The following is a 13,894-nucleotide window of genomic DNA, read 5'->3' as shown; positions in this document are numbered from 1 at the left end:
CTGCTATTTGCGTTTTTAAAAACCTGCATTTTTACATGCAAAGATGCATGCAATATCACATTAAATTGGTTTGTATAAAATGGTACAAAGGTGCTCACTGTTGGTATTAGGACCTCCTGGACATCTTTTCACAGAATCTGTAGGAGCACTTTCTTCCAATAGTTGACCTACAAACCTAACTTAGTTGTAGACATGCTTTAGTTCACCTTTATGGTGTCCATAAACAATATCAGTTTTTTTGTTCCCAACAACTCATAGAATCATAGAATCATAGAGTTGGAAGAGACCACAAGGGCCATCGAGTCCAACCCCCTGCCAAGCAGGAAACACCATCAGAGCACTCCTGACATATGGTTGTCAAGCCTCTGCTTAAAGACCTCCAAAGAAGGAGACTCCACCACACTCCTTGGCAGCAAATTCCACTGTCGAACAGCTCTTACTGTCAGGAAGTTCTTCCTAATGTTTAGGTGGAATCTTCTTCCTTGTGGTTTGGATCCATTGCTCCGTGTCCACTTCTCTGGAGCAGCAGAAAACAACCTTTCTCCCTCCTCTATGTGACATCCTTTTATATATTTGAACATGGCTATCATATCACCCCTTAACCTCCTCTTCTCCAGGCTAAACATGCCCAGCTCCCTTAGCTGTTCCTCATAAGGCATCGTTTCCAGGCCTTTGACCATTTTGGTTGCCCTCCTCTGGACACGTTCCAGTTTGTCAGTGTCCTTCTTGAACTGTGGTGCCCAGAACTGGACACAGTACTCCAGGTGAGGTCTGACCAGAGCAGAATACAGTGGCACTATTACTTCCCTTGATCTATGTATAACTCCTACTAAGGGCCCTCAGATCCCTGTAACGGTTTCTTAGTTCAGATTCTTCCTGTTTCAGCCAAGGGCTGAAGTTTGAAAGGAACCAGGGCTGTCTTACCCATAGGCTCTCAGGGACACCAGGCTGAGAGTTGAGTCTGGGGAAGAGCCCGCCCATCGGTTGGAGAGCCGCAACAGGCTCTTCTGCTGCGGGCGGCTGCACTGCTAGTTCAGGGGCGACCAAGCCAGTGAGACGCTGAGGCAGCCGGCTGGCTCTGCCCTTCTGCATGCCTGGGACTGGGTAACTGGGGGGAGGGCACCGGGCAGATCTTTGCACCCCTGCGCCGCATATTCTCTGGAAGGAACACAAAACAGAATAATTAGTACTGACTATGTGTAATGTGCCTCTGCTCCACTGAGGGGAAGGAGCTAGTGTTTCTCTGGGGACACAAAAAGAATACAAAAGAAAGAAAGAAAGTCTTGATTAATTTAAGATGGGGTGGGTATGCTGATTATAGATGCTATTCTGCATTAGCTTTGGTATTGGGGTTTGGAAATAATTAGATCATATTGCATCTTGCTACTCAAGATGAATATCATTATTTGCTCACGTTCACTCTATTTCTTCCTTTGTCCACCATGCTGGGCTCTACTACTATAACTCAGAGAAAAGGGAAATCAAACACATGGGTGCTAGACACGCACAGAGTTTCAGCTAAACCAAGCTTCTTGATAACAGTGTGGAAATGTAGCTTCAAGTGTGGCACAAAGGAATAAAAAACAAAAACTTAAGCGCATGGCCATGTGCACACAATGAAGTTTACTGAAATTTGGATTTTTTTTCAAGTTGCCGTTGGTGCGTATGTTTTCCCATAAATAATTTTTAGGGCAATGGCTATATTTCATATGCAATAGAGAGGAGATCTAGTTATAAACTCCAAAAATATTAACACAAGACACTACTAAACATGTTCATCTGCTGGGGCACAAATTTTGCATTGGAGCTAATAAAATATGGAGAAAAGTATTTTAGATGGCATGCCTTGCAATACTTTGAAACAGATGTTGGAGAATATCACCACAAGTGAAATAAATTTTGGAATAGTGGTTACACACACACACACACACACACACACACACACACACACTATCATTTCATTCTCCAAAATATTGGCAGACATTCATCTCTGCTTCTTGTAAAGACATAGGTAAATATTATTGCCCTTCATTTTACAAATCAAGAATCTGAGGTAGACATTAACCAAGATGAACAGGGGAGGTCCAATCCAAAATACCAGTGTGGCATACTATCTGGAAAGAATTAGGGAGAAATGTTCATGGATTCATTTATATTCTTTTGTAAGAAAGTGTATGCCTTGCAATATAAAGCAAAACAGGGTTAAAGTTTAGCATCTGGTCTGAGCCTTTTTATTGAATCCACTGTAATTAAATTTTACGGATATTTTGTATAGGTAATCCCAAAGTTGTCTCTCGGCCTAGTGGAACTACTGAGCTTTTTTTTAAAAAACAGCTGTCTCTGTGTTGCATCTCACTCAGTTCGTGGCATTTCAGCGTTTCCTTGAGCTATGTTGTGTAGCCTATGTCGGTGACTGCAGTTTCCTGGAGCTTTAAAAATAATTCTATGGTGGTTGTTCACAAGGTTCTTAAACTGTGATTCCATATATGGTTCTGGGACAATCTGGGACCCCGTTTTCCATGTGAGTCACATGACCCATGCGAGATTGTGGCCCTCCAAAAGCACTTTGGGGGGGGCACAGTGGCCAAAAGCATTTGTTTTGGGGCACCATGTGAGATCACGGCCCTGAAAAAGTGCTGGGGGATTGTGGCCAAAATGGCTGCCATGCTCTCGCAATAAAAAATAGAACCAGGACAGCTGAGGCATATGTGATTCATGTGCATGAACTGATTGACAGCTGTCTCCCAGGTGCTGATGACAAGATTAATCTTGCTAAAATTTGAGAATTTTTCAACAGAATTGAATGTGAAGTAGAACTAAATGAATTGTTTAGTTGAGTCTTAAATGTTTGTGCTCTCCTACTAGAGACAAAATAATAGTCATCCCCTTAGGAACACATAGACACTAATACAGAATAATCGAACAGTGGTCCCAAGGATGAAATACAAAGAGAGAGGGATAACTCACATTAAAATAGAATCCCTGGTTATTTGCTTCCAAACCACAGATATATTTGTGTAACCTTTGGCCCTAATTGCAAATAAGTATTATGTACAGAAGCGGCCTTAATTCCCTCCAAAAATATTATCGATATTGTATACAATGTATGTCAAATGTATTGTTTGTTTGGTTTCTTTTCATGAAACAAAGCTGTATTTACACAATCAAATATATAACCAGACGTATATTTATTGTAAAAACTCATCTTGCAACTTTACTTCATTAGAAATGATCAAATAAATAAACAGCACATTTGGCCTATGTGGTGCAGGAGCCAAAAAAGAAAAATGCTTTTAAAAAACAAAAGTAGGAGTAGTGGACTATGGTGAGTTGTGTACATAGCACTTAATTGTAAATTTGGACCAAATGTTGCAATTACTGAATTTAAGGAATATTTTTTGAGGTAGATGATAACATAGAATAGTAATGGAAAGAACTTTTTGGCTTTGGTTCAGTATTATCATAAGTGCATAAACTTGACGAATCCATGGACATGAACAACTGAGCCTCCTCATTCTGTTTATAGCCCTCATGGCCAAATTCTGTACCAGGTGCAGCTTCCAGACCAAGGGTAGACTGAAATAGTATATATGGATTTTGAAATACTTTTTTGGCTTTTATAAGTGATGCATGCATGAATGTGGATGGTATCTATAGTCCCATTGATAATTGGAAATTATTAGGTCATAATTTTCCCACAGTCTGTACATTTTTATCCTACATTCATGTATTGTTGGAAACACAGAATTCCAAACTGCCCTCCTCTTTATGCAGAAAATACTGCTGGTGGTGGTACCCTACTTTAATAATAATAAAAATAAATTATTATTATTATTATTATTATTATTATTATTATTATTATTTCTACTCCGCCCATCTGGCTGGATTTCCCCAGCCACTCTGGGCAGCTTCCAACAGAAGGTTAAAAATACATTAAAACATCAGTCATTAAAAACTTCCCTAAACAGGGCTGCCTTCAGATGTCTTCTAAATGTCATATAGTTGTTTATTTCTTTGACATTTGATGGGAAGTTGTTCCACAGGGCGGGTGCCACTACCAAGAAGGCCCTTTGCCTGGTTCCCTGTAACTTCGCTTCTTGCAGTGATGGAACCGCCAGAAGGCCCTCGGCACTGGACCTCAGAGTCCAGGTTGGACGATGGGGTGGAGACGCTCCTTCAGGTATACAGGAATAGTTATACATTTGATTAGAAGATAAATGTATTTAATGCTCCTTATTTGGATTTATGAGTATGAGCAATACTCACAAAAGTGATAAAAACTTGATAACAATCTCAATCAGTTTATTATGGTCATAGACCAGTTTAAATCTGATAGCAGTTTCGCCTGTTAAATTATATCTGAGTTCTAGATAGTCCATTGTTGATGACACTTTTTAAACAAGCTATATCTATCTCCTTGGACTTGTTTAAAAGTTCTAGCAGGGATGTGTAAAAACACACATATATGGTAATAGAAATTCCTGAAGCAATCTAGACAATATGCTCTAAAGCTGTCCAACAACATCCTCATTACAGGTGGGGAGAATGTTTAGATTGATAGCTCTAAGGTTTTCCCCCCTGTTACTTGTACAATTCTTTGTTATGCAGGATCTCCATGTGCCCTTGGCAAACATCAGTTTATTTATACTCCACATTTCCACAATGGTGGCTTACAACATACCAAATGAACAATAATGAACAAAAAAAATACACACATTAAGAACAATTAGAAATAATCATAATGTCAATGAATACAGAAAATCCACACAGAAACAATGGAAATAAGCTAACCAAATTTAACATCTTAAAACTCAACAAGAGAGAGAACAATAGCCAACAAGGAAATAAAATTAGCACATACAAAATAGATGTTGGTTACTGGGGAAACCCAGACAGATGGGCGGGGTATAAATAACTATTATTATTATTATTATTATTATTATTATTATTATTATTATTATTATTCCTAAAGGAATAGCATTAAATGTGTGCACAGTTACCTCTCTCTGGTTTTTCCAGTGTGAAAGGGCATCAAGGAAGCTTTATAAAATCTGATGTGCTGAAAATCATGACACTTTTGAAGCAGCAGAGAAAAGCTGTGGAAAAATCTACAGCAATAATGGGAATGCCTTGCTATAATGGGATTTTAACAGGCACAGCTGGCCATAGTTCTTTCCTGTGTGAAGGCTACCCATGTAAGTTGTGTTTGCCACAGTTAATGCTTACAACGAGTCTGTAGACACTTCCAAGCAAGCCAGTATCTTGGTTCCCCCCTCCCTTCATTGTTGTTGTGAGCCTTGGAATGCAACAGGCTTTTTTATATAAGGGGAAGCTAATTTGTTTAAGATCCTTATTAGATCCATGACTTTGACAGAATAGAATTTAAAACCTGAAGTCGAATTCTGCAGCTTTCCCTGGCTGGTAAGATTAGCCACCTCTTACAGAATCAGCAGATCCCTTTAGACAGCATTTGATTAATTTAATGAGAACTAAAGGAGTTCAGCCAGAGCAGATTTACAATGCTGATGAGACAAAGTGTTTTTTGGGTTGGTTTTTTTGGGTGGTTTTTTTTTTGGAAAGCAATGCCAAGAAAAACATTGGCTTCAGCTACTGAGAAAATTGCCCCTGGATTAGAGGGAGAAAAGTCTCAACTGTGCTGGCATGCACAGTTGAGTTTCAGATTTTTAAATTACTAGCTGGCAAAACTTTGAAACCACATTGTATTACGCACAGACGCATGTAGCCTGTCTTGTCCATTGCTGAGCATAATCCACTGCATGAATGGCTTTAGACGTTTGAAAAAGATGATTGAAAGATGACATTCTTTCACACATGAAAACTAATGTGACCTACAAAAGCGTTATGTTTCTTGGCTGCCATTATTACTTGGAAACATAACTCATTGCCAAGGGGCGGAGGAAACACCCTCTGAATATTTGATTTATATGGATGTGGGTTCCTCATAGAGAAGCCCAACATAAAATTCAGTCTGTAGACAGTCAGACCAGGATGGAAAATGTCAGCAGCAGACCAAAGGACCATAAACAGTGCCAGAATGTTGAGTTGTTGTCAGAAGGGCAAATAAGAATGTCATGTGAGCATATGAAGCTTCCTATTGGTCTATCCAGCCCAGTACTGCCTGTTCTGATTTGCTCTTTCAAGCCTGAAGCAGTGGCCCTTGCTAACCCAGTGAGTTCTTTAAACTGGAGATAAAACCCAGGATCAACCCTGGGATCTTTTGCTTCAAAGCATGTGGTCCAGTGTTATAGTATGGGATACCACCAATCAAATGCCTGCAAAACTGTATTTAAATACATGTTTGTTGGTAGACATTCATTACAAGTATATGTATTCTGTTCTAGCAACAAACACACAGAGGGTAACGAAAACAATGTATGGGAGTTCTGCTAGAAATGATATGCCTGGTTGAGCTATTACAGGCTCACATTTAAGAAAAAGCATAGCCAATATTTTTTGTATAGACCTGCCTGCTTGGAAGCTTTGCACTTAACTGCCTCGTTGCTAAACTTGTTTTAGGCCTTGAGGATACCTAATTTATCTAGGAGAGAAAATCATAATTGCCTATGCCCAAAATTAAAGGGAAAATTGAAATTGCTTTCAATGATTGAGGACTTGAAGATTCTGAGTAGAACAAATTCTTCGAACTTTGTAGAAATACCTCAGGTTTGGAGATAAGGAGCCAAAAAATAGAAGACAAGGCAATAAATCTGCAATATGATCGCAGAAGAACTGGACTGCTAATGTTTCATTAGCACAAGATGTAACTATCTCAGCCAGTTTTCAGAATTAACATCTGTGTTGCAAGAGCTGTGAGTTTGTAGCATCACAAGGGTCATAAGTCTCTGAGCCATGCTTTCCAAGGTAACTCACAACAGGAAAAAAAGAATTGTAACAAAACACATAGGTGCAGTTCAAATGTGTGGCCTTGTGGTTGAGCACATACCCGTCTATTTGCATCATCTGGAGGAGAAGACAGGAAGCATCTGTTTCCTGGTTTAAACTAACCACAGTTTGTTATGTCTGAACCAGGATCTGTAGTTAGTTTAAACTACAGTTTATTCGAACTAGCCAGGATCACAGAACACAGTGTATCTTGACTTGTTTAAAGAAACAGGTTAAACCCAGAAGCGAATGCTGGTGACGTCTGCCAGAGAAATGGTGTGATTGCTTGACCTAAAGCTTGATCCTGTCCATTTGCCATTTTTCAGTGTTCCGTCCAAATGCCATTACATCAGAAACAGGCCTCAACAAATTAAATTTACAATTAAAACAGCAGGAGCAAATCCAATTTAAAACAGAAGGCATTTTTTTTTAAAAAAAATAATCTCATTAAATGGCTGGAAAAGCAACTGCATTTTTAGCTGACCTTTAAATGCCATCAAAGAGCGTGCTAATGACGCGGACAAGAGAAAGGTGTTCCTCAGACTTGGAACAACTAAGTAGGCCTTGGCTTCACCATCACCTCACCTCAGAACACCAACAAAGAACTGGGCAAGTTTGGGTGAGAATAGGCAATCCTTCAGGTGCCCTGAGCCCAGACCATTTAAGATTTATAGGTAAAAATCAGCACTTTGATCCGTGCCTGAAAAGTAAGTGGTAGTCTGTGATGATTTATTTCAATACTGAAGGTGGCGGGAGAAACTGGAGGAAATGACACTGAGGGAATTAAGCCTAGAGAGCTATATAATTTCTATGTATTAAGTGCCATGTGTTAATTCCTATGGTCACTCCAGAAATTCAACCACTCCTGACTTGGAGTGCCTTTCAGAGCTCCTAAAACACGTACTTCCTTCTGGGAGAGGCAGGCTTTTATGAACTCCCCTGAGCAACTCACAGCCTTATTTGGATCAGAGCAATACCTGGATTAGAGATGGGTGCATTGCTTCCACAAACACCTTTCTTCTCCCTGCCAGCCCCCAAAGCACCCTTTGCTTCTTTTCCCTTCCTTTAGCTGTTTCCAGGGATTGTGGCAGCAACAGCAGAAAAGGAGACAAAGAAGTTCTTTTTTCCTTCCTCATCCCAGCTCTCAACTATTGCTACTACCAAACAAGAACAAAATAAACCAAGGACCCCCACTCCCTCCCCCCCCCAAAAAAAACCTTAGTTGTTTGTGTTTGGGGAGACGTGAACCATCTTTTCATTTGCTTAGGTTGGCTCTGGAACGAAATGAGAATCCCGGCTTGAGAATCCTTGGCTAATCCTATATTATTTCAAATGCACATTTGAAATGTGGACGCCGCGTGGTTCATCTTGCAAAATGTACTTAACCCAGCGGTGGGTTAACGACACAGGTTTTTACCCTGACTCACGAACCTGGTTAAGATTTCACAAGTCAGAAATGTTAACACAAACATCAACCAGACTCAATTCTTTGGGAACTTTTAGAAGGAAAACACACCTTTATAATCATATTCCCAACGTGAGTGAGTTTCTGTGGATCCTGGTGCTCCTGCCATAACATTCTTAGTACTTCAGCTAAGTGGCAGGAAATTGAGTCTGAAGTATGAAGGTGAGGCATCAACCCAAAGACCACACACAAAAATTCCGGCTTGCTAGTCTGATGGAGTGAAGCAGCTCTTACTCTGTGAATTGAGTATTGGGTTTGGTTAAAACTCAGTGCCAAATGAACTATGTTCCATCCTGGTTTTGTTAGGTCTGGAAAACTACTACCTTAAGATGAAATGCTTGTGGCAAATAGCTACTTTACACAGAAGTACGACCTGTAGTTTGCTTACTCTCTAGAAATTCTGTATATGACTGCTACCTTAATGAGGTTTGTTGGGGTGGGGGGTGAGCACTCACATGCATGTCCATTCTTGTGTATTTAAATTTAAAACAGCCTAATGAGAACTGAGCATGACCAGGAGCCATGAAATGTACCATGGTGTGTTGGAAAAGGAAAAATGGAATGGGGCAACAGTATGGGATGATTGGAATGCCCTTCTTGGAGAGAATGGGTGACCAGAACTCTGAATGGGAGGAAAGATATACTGCAGTATTTTGTTACAGGCCTCACTAGTAGTTTCATAGGTAGCGATTCCAAAAGACTTCAGCTCTTCTTTTGAAAACAATAGGCTGGACAACAGATAAGGAGACTCAAATTATATCCAAATAGTACTGTACTATACTGTACTACTGTGAGTTTTTATCCATATAGGAAAATCACGGTACATACTACAAATCACCTGTGAAACATCAGTTTCAACAACAACAACAAATTAAAGTTCCTATAAACGAACAGTTGTTCCTGATTCATTGATTCCATCTGGAATGATGAAATGCACTAGTCTCTCCAGGATAGTTGTGTGTTGCAATTCTTCAAATTTGATAGATCTCCTTTTATAGGAAAATTACGTCTTGTGCTTCAGTATACAGAACAAGCCGTCTGAAATACTTTTATAACTTCGCTGCCTCAAGGAAATCTGTGTTTCTTTTTCTTTTACCAAAGAAAAGAAAAGAAAAGAAAGTTATCAGGGTTCTATTACATATGTCCTTAATTCCATGCTAGTCGTTTTCTCTGGAATTACCATGTGTTCACTTAATTTTTTGCAGAGGATCCATGTAATGTCAAATTGTTGCAGTCTGGTGTTTTGTGTGTTGTCCTCTCCCCCCCCCCACCCCCCCCTGGCCTGATCTGTGGTGATCCCCACATTTTGGCAATAAAACACTGTCCAGTGTGGACACGCAAAGTACTATCAAGGCTTTACGTGGCCCCTGTGTGTTTAATTAAAGTTTCTTACTTGCAGATCCCATCCATTTAATTGTTTCCTGTTGATAATATTTCGTCATAATTGTATGCCGCCTTTACAACAAGGAGAATAGTGATACATCTTAGTTGGGGGATTAGTGATTAATAGCTTTAATTGATATATAGTAATTTATATCCCATTCATCTGGCTGAGTTTCCCCAGCCACTCTGAGCGGCTTACAACATATCTAAAAACATTATAAAAACATCCATCCTTAAAAACTTCCCAAAACAGGGCTGTTTAGCCCTGATAGCCCCAGGGTAATGGAAGGGTTTACCTTCTCATATATATTTTTTTCTTTTTTATATAATGAAACATTGACATAAAAATGGAAAGAAAACCAATAATTAAAGCACCTCACCCTTGCAGGGGCAGAAACCAACAATGGTGCCATTAGCAGGCTGATGATTAGTAATCCCCAGCTGTAATAAACATAAATAAGGAAGGAAAAAGCTGAATTGGGGAAATATTAATTGACTTTGTGAAGGACCTTTGCCCAACAAGCTGTGATTGTAAATAAGCATTATAGAAAAATGTTGGCCGCAGGGAAGGGCGTTTCGGGGGACTATGGCGGTCCTCTTTCTGGCTGTAGGGACTCACTTGTTTAATTCCACTTCCAGCTAGTTACAGAAAAGTAATGCCTCAGCAACGCTAAGACTTGTTTGGATGCAACATTAGCATAGCAAGATAATGCAACTGAAACACAGGCTTTATTAATTTGGGGATGAAATAGCTAACTACCAGTATGGCTTTCCACCAAAGAGGCAACGCTATCCATCTGCTAGTTCCTAACTCTTCCTATTCTCAGTGCTCCACCCCTTAAACTCCCTGAATGTGAGGTATTTTGTGCCTGTAGGCATTTTCTTCCATTGCTAATCTGTTGGAAGCAACCGTATGTGAAAATTGTACTTTTCTAAGCATATCATGCCAGAAAGGAAGGCACAAATTTCAGCTTTCTCAAATGAGAAGTGTGCATATCAGTAGTGGGGAAATGGGAAGATAAATGTACATGAAGTAATTGTTTTGAGCATCCCTTCAGAAAACTGCTTGGAGGTACAGGAAGAAGTAAAGTGTATATAAATATATGTGATAAGTAACTGCTTGTGCAGGGGATTCATGGAGCTACCTAGTTATAATCTTTCTAAAAGGGTCTACTGAAGGATTATTGTCGTTCCTATTACATGCTCAAGTGTCCCCCCCCCAAAAAAAAAAACTAAGCACATCATGTTTCCAATTATTTTACTGTAGTCCAACTTTTTAACACACAGCAGATGCCCTGGCAGAAGCTTTGCCTGCCTTAAGCATGTGTTAGATGTGGGATCTACCCTCTGATTAATTTTCCAGAAGAACGCATGTGTCAAGGAGGCTTCTAAAAAGTCATCTTTGCTGTTAGAGAGAGACAAACAGAAACCACAGCACAATATTTTCTGTAGTTGTTTTAAAAGCGCATTCCACTTCAGTTTGAGATTGTCCTTCGTGTTCGTTTGCATGTACAGTGGTACCTCGGGTTACAGACGCTTCAGGTTATAGACGCTTCAGGTTACAGACTCCGCTAACCCAGAAATAGTACCTCAGGTTAAGAACTTTGTTTCAGGATGAGAACAGAAACCGTGCTCCAGCGGCGCGGTGGCAGCAGGAGTCCCCATTAGCTAAAGTGGTACCTCAGGTTAAGAACAGTTTTAGGTTAAGAATGGACCTCCAGAACGAATTAAGTTCTTAACCCAAGGGACCACTGTATGCTGTTTAGTGTATTGATGGTGTGACATTTTTTTTAGTATGATATCGCACAGAAAATCAGTTGTTTCAGGAGACAGTGACTTTACCAGTATCCAGTAGCTTCTGGTTTCCACCCTGTGCTTACATTGTGATAGCCTTTGGGAGTGCTGAAATGATCCCTTTTATTTTAAGGTAGCCCATTGTTTCTGACTCAGATGCTGGCTTGTATATTTTTGTGTTCAAACCCTACAGTTTTGCCTTTTTGTGCTTGTTATTTCTCAGCTTTGTTCCTGGCTCTCTGATCTGTCTGTGCTCCAGTCTTGATTCTATTAAAAAGCCTAATTTCTAGCTTCAAACCTACCTGATCTGAATCTCTGCTTGTCCTGGATGGGGTTTCATTAGGGTATTTTGTCAACTACCTTTTAATTAGACATTTTCTGGATACATTTCATCCTGAACTTTTAAATTCCTTTCCCCCTAATTTATAGCTTGTCACTTGCCCTGGGGGCTGGACCATGCCAGTCAGTCTTTGGCACTCATGGGCCTTGGGAATATTTTTTCAAGCAGAGGAAAACAACTTGGCTTTTAGCCTTTATAAATATAGAGTGCATAATGCAGTACCAATCTCCAACTTCTCCACTATGGAAGAAACCCACCCCCCTCACCCTCTAATTAAAATGTTCTCAGGAAAACATCTGAGAGTAGCACTTTTTAGAAGTCCAGATGATGAATAAAAAGATTAGGCTTGCTGCGCGTGTTAAGATGGATGTGAAAATATACCCCAATTGGTTTTGTGATGTCTATTAAATGAGCATTAAATGTACTGAGGCAGGATGGTGCTGCAGGCTTTTATGCCTCCCTGGTTGCCAGGACATGTGTGCAACCAATGCCTTTTCATCCTGCAAGGCACACACACACCACCCAGGAGAGACCATTCATTGGCCAATTTGAAATGCAGCAGCTGGTGGGAACTCAACGCTAGCTACCCAGGCGGCCAATGAGAATTCCCCCTGTGGCCGCCTAGCCATGTGCGTTCCTTTCTCACTGCCCAGCGATGGCGACTGAGCTCGAGGGTCCGCAACAACCACCCACCCGAAGGAAGGGATAAGTGTCCATTATGTGCCATTGATGATAAGCAGGCAGTTGACTGGTTCACCACATGCACACCCTGACTGTGAGCAAGGAGAATCTGTGTTTACCTCCTTCTCCACCCATCCATGAGCCTTTGAGGGCAGGTATATAATGGTCCTATTTTCAGTAACCCACAAGAACAAAAGAATAGAAATAATATGAGATAGACTGATTATCCCAATATAGGTAAAGGTAAAAGGTAAAGGACCCCTGGACGGTTAAGTCCAGTCAAAGGTGACTATGGGGTGCGGTGCTCATCTCGCTTCAGGCCGAGGGAGCCGGTGTTTGTCCACAGATAGCTTTCCAGGTTGTGTGGCCTTCTGGCACAGTGGAAGCCAGAGCGCATGGAAATGCCATTTGCCTTCCTGCTACAGCAGTGCCTATTTATCTACTTGCGCTGGCATGCTTTCGAACTGCTAGGTTGGCAGAAGCTAGGACAGAGCAATGGGAGCTCACCCCGTCGCGCTGACTTGAACCACCAACCTTCCAATCAGCAAGCCCAAGAGACTCAGTGGTTTAGACCACAGTGCTACCCGCTCCCGATAAATATATATCCCAATATATTGGCATCCTGATAATAAAAATCAGTGCTACTACCAACAAACCTGTGTGTTTTCCATGATTCTGAGATCACCAAGCATGGTCTTTGAGTCCCCAAAATTTCTAATTAGTGAAACTAGAAGATACTTGACTTCCCAAATGCCATACATAGCTAATCTCAAATACCAAAACAGCGAAGGGCTTTCACCTTGGCCCATTGTCAGGCCCTCCCTTCAGCAATTCAGGAAGGTCGTTATAGGAAGATACCACACGAGGAGAGGAATTGCCCATATGGCTCTGGGCAGCAGGAAACAATGGAGCATGCCCTTCTTCATTGCCAGTCATATAGACATTCGAGCCAGGTTTATCCAGCCCATCCTATAAAAATTCCCAGGGCGTTCAGAACAACACAACATCTCCCTATTACTACAAGACGAAAGCCCAGAAGTCACATATTCTGTTGCCAGATTCTGCGCTGCCATGATAGATACTCGTCGAAGGATGGTCTATTCTACAAGTCAGTCCTAAAATGAAGGCCCACATTTTTAGATCTGTATCATTGAAGCCCCACCCCATATATCTGTTTTAACGGTCTTCTTATTCTTCTTATTGCCTGGGGATTCATAGTTTGATGGCCAATACTTCAATAATTTGATACTTGTTATTGTTTAGTCATTTGGTCGTGTCCGACTCTTCGTGACCCCATGGACCAGAGCACGCCAGGCACTCCTGTCTTC

General features: G+C 40.8%; 1 protein-coding gene across 2 annotated transcripts in view; it reads left to right on the top strand.

Annotated features, from left to right (window-relative positions):
- COL24A1 (collagen type XXIV alpha 1 chain) overlaps window positions 1-13,894 on the top strand; it is a 167,053-nt gene that overhangs the window by 89,451 nt on the left and 63,708 nt on the right. The window lies entirely within an intron of this gene.

Source organism: Podarcis tiliguerta, assembly GCF_965153285.1.
Source record: "Podarcis tiliguerta genome assembly, chromosome: 6".
In the NCBI taxonomy this organism is placed as follows: domain Eukaryota; kingdom Metazoa; phylum Chordata; class Lepidosauria; order Squamata; family Lacertidae; genus Podarcis; species Podarcis tiliguerta.
This window is presented reverse-complemented; position numbering and strand designations above follow the sequence as displayed.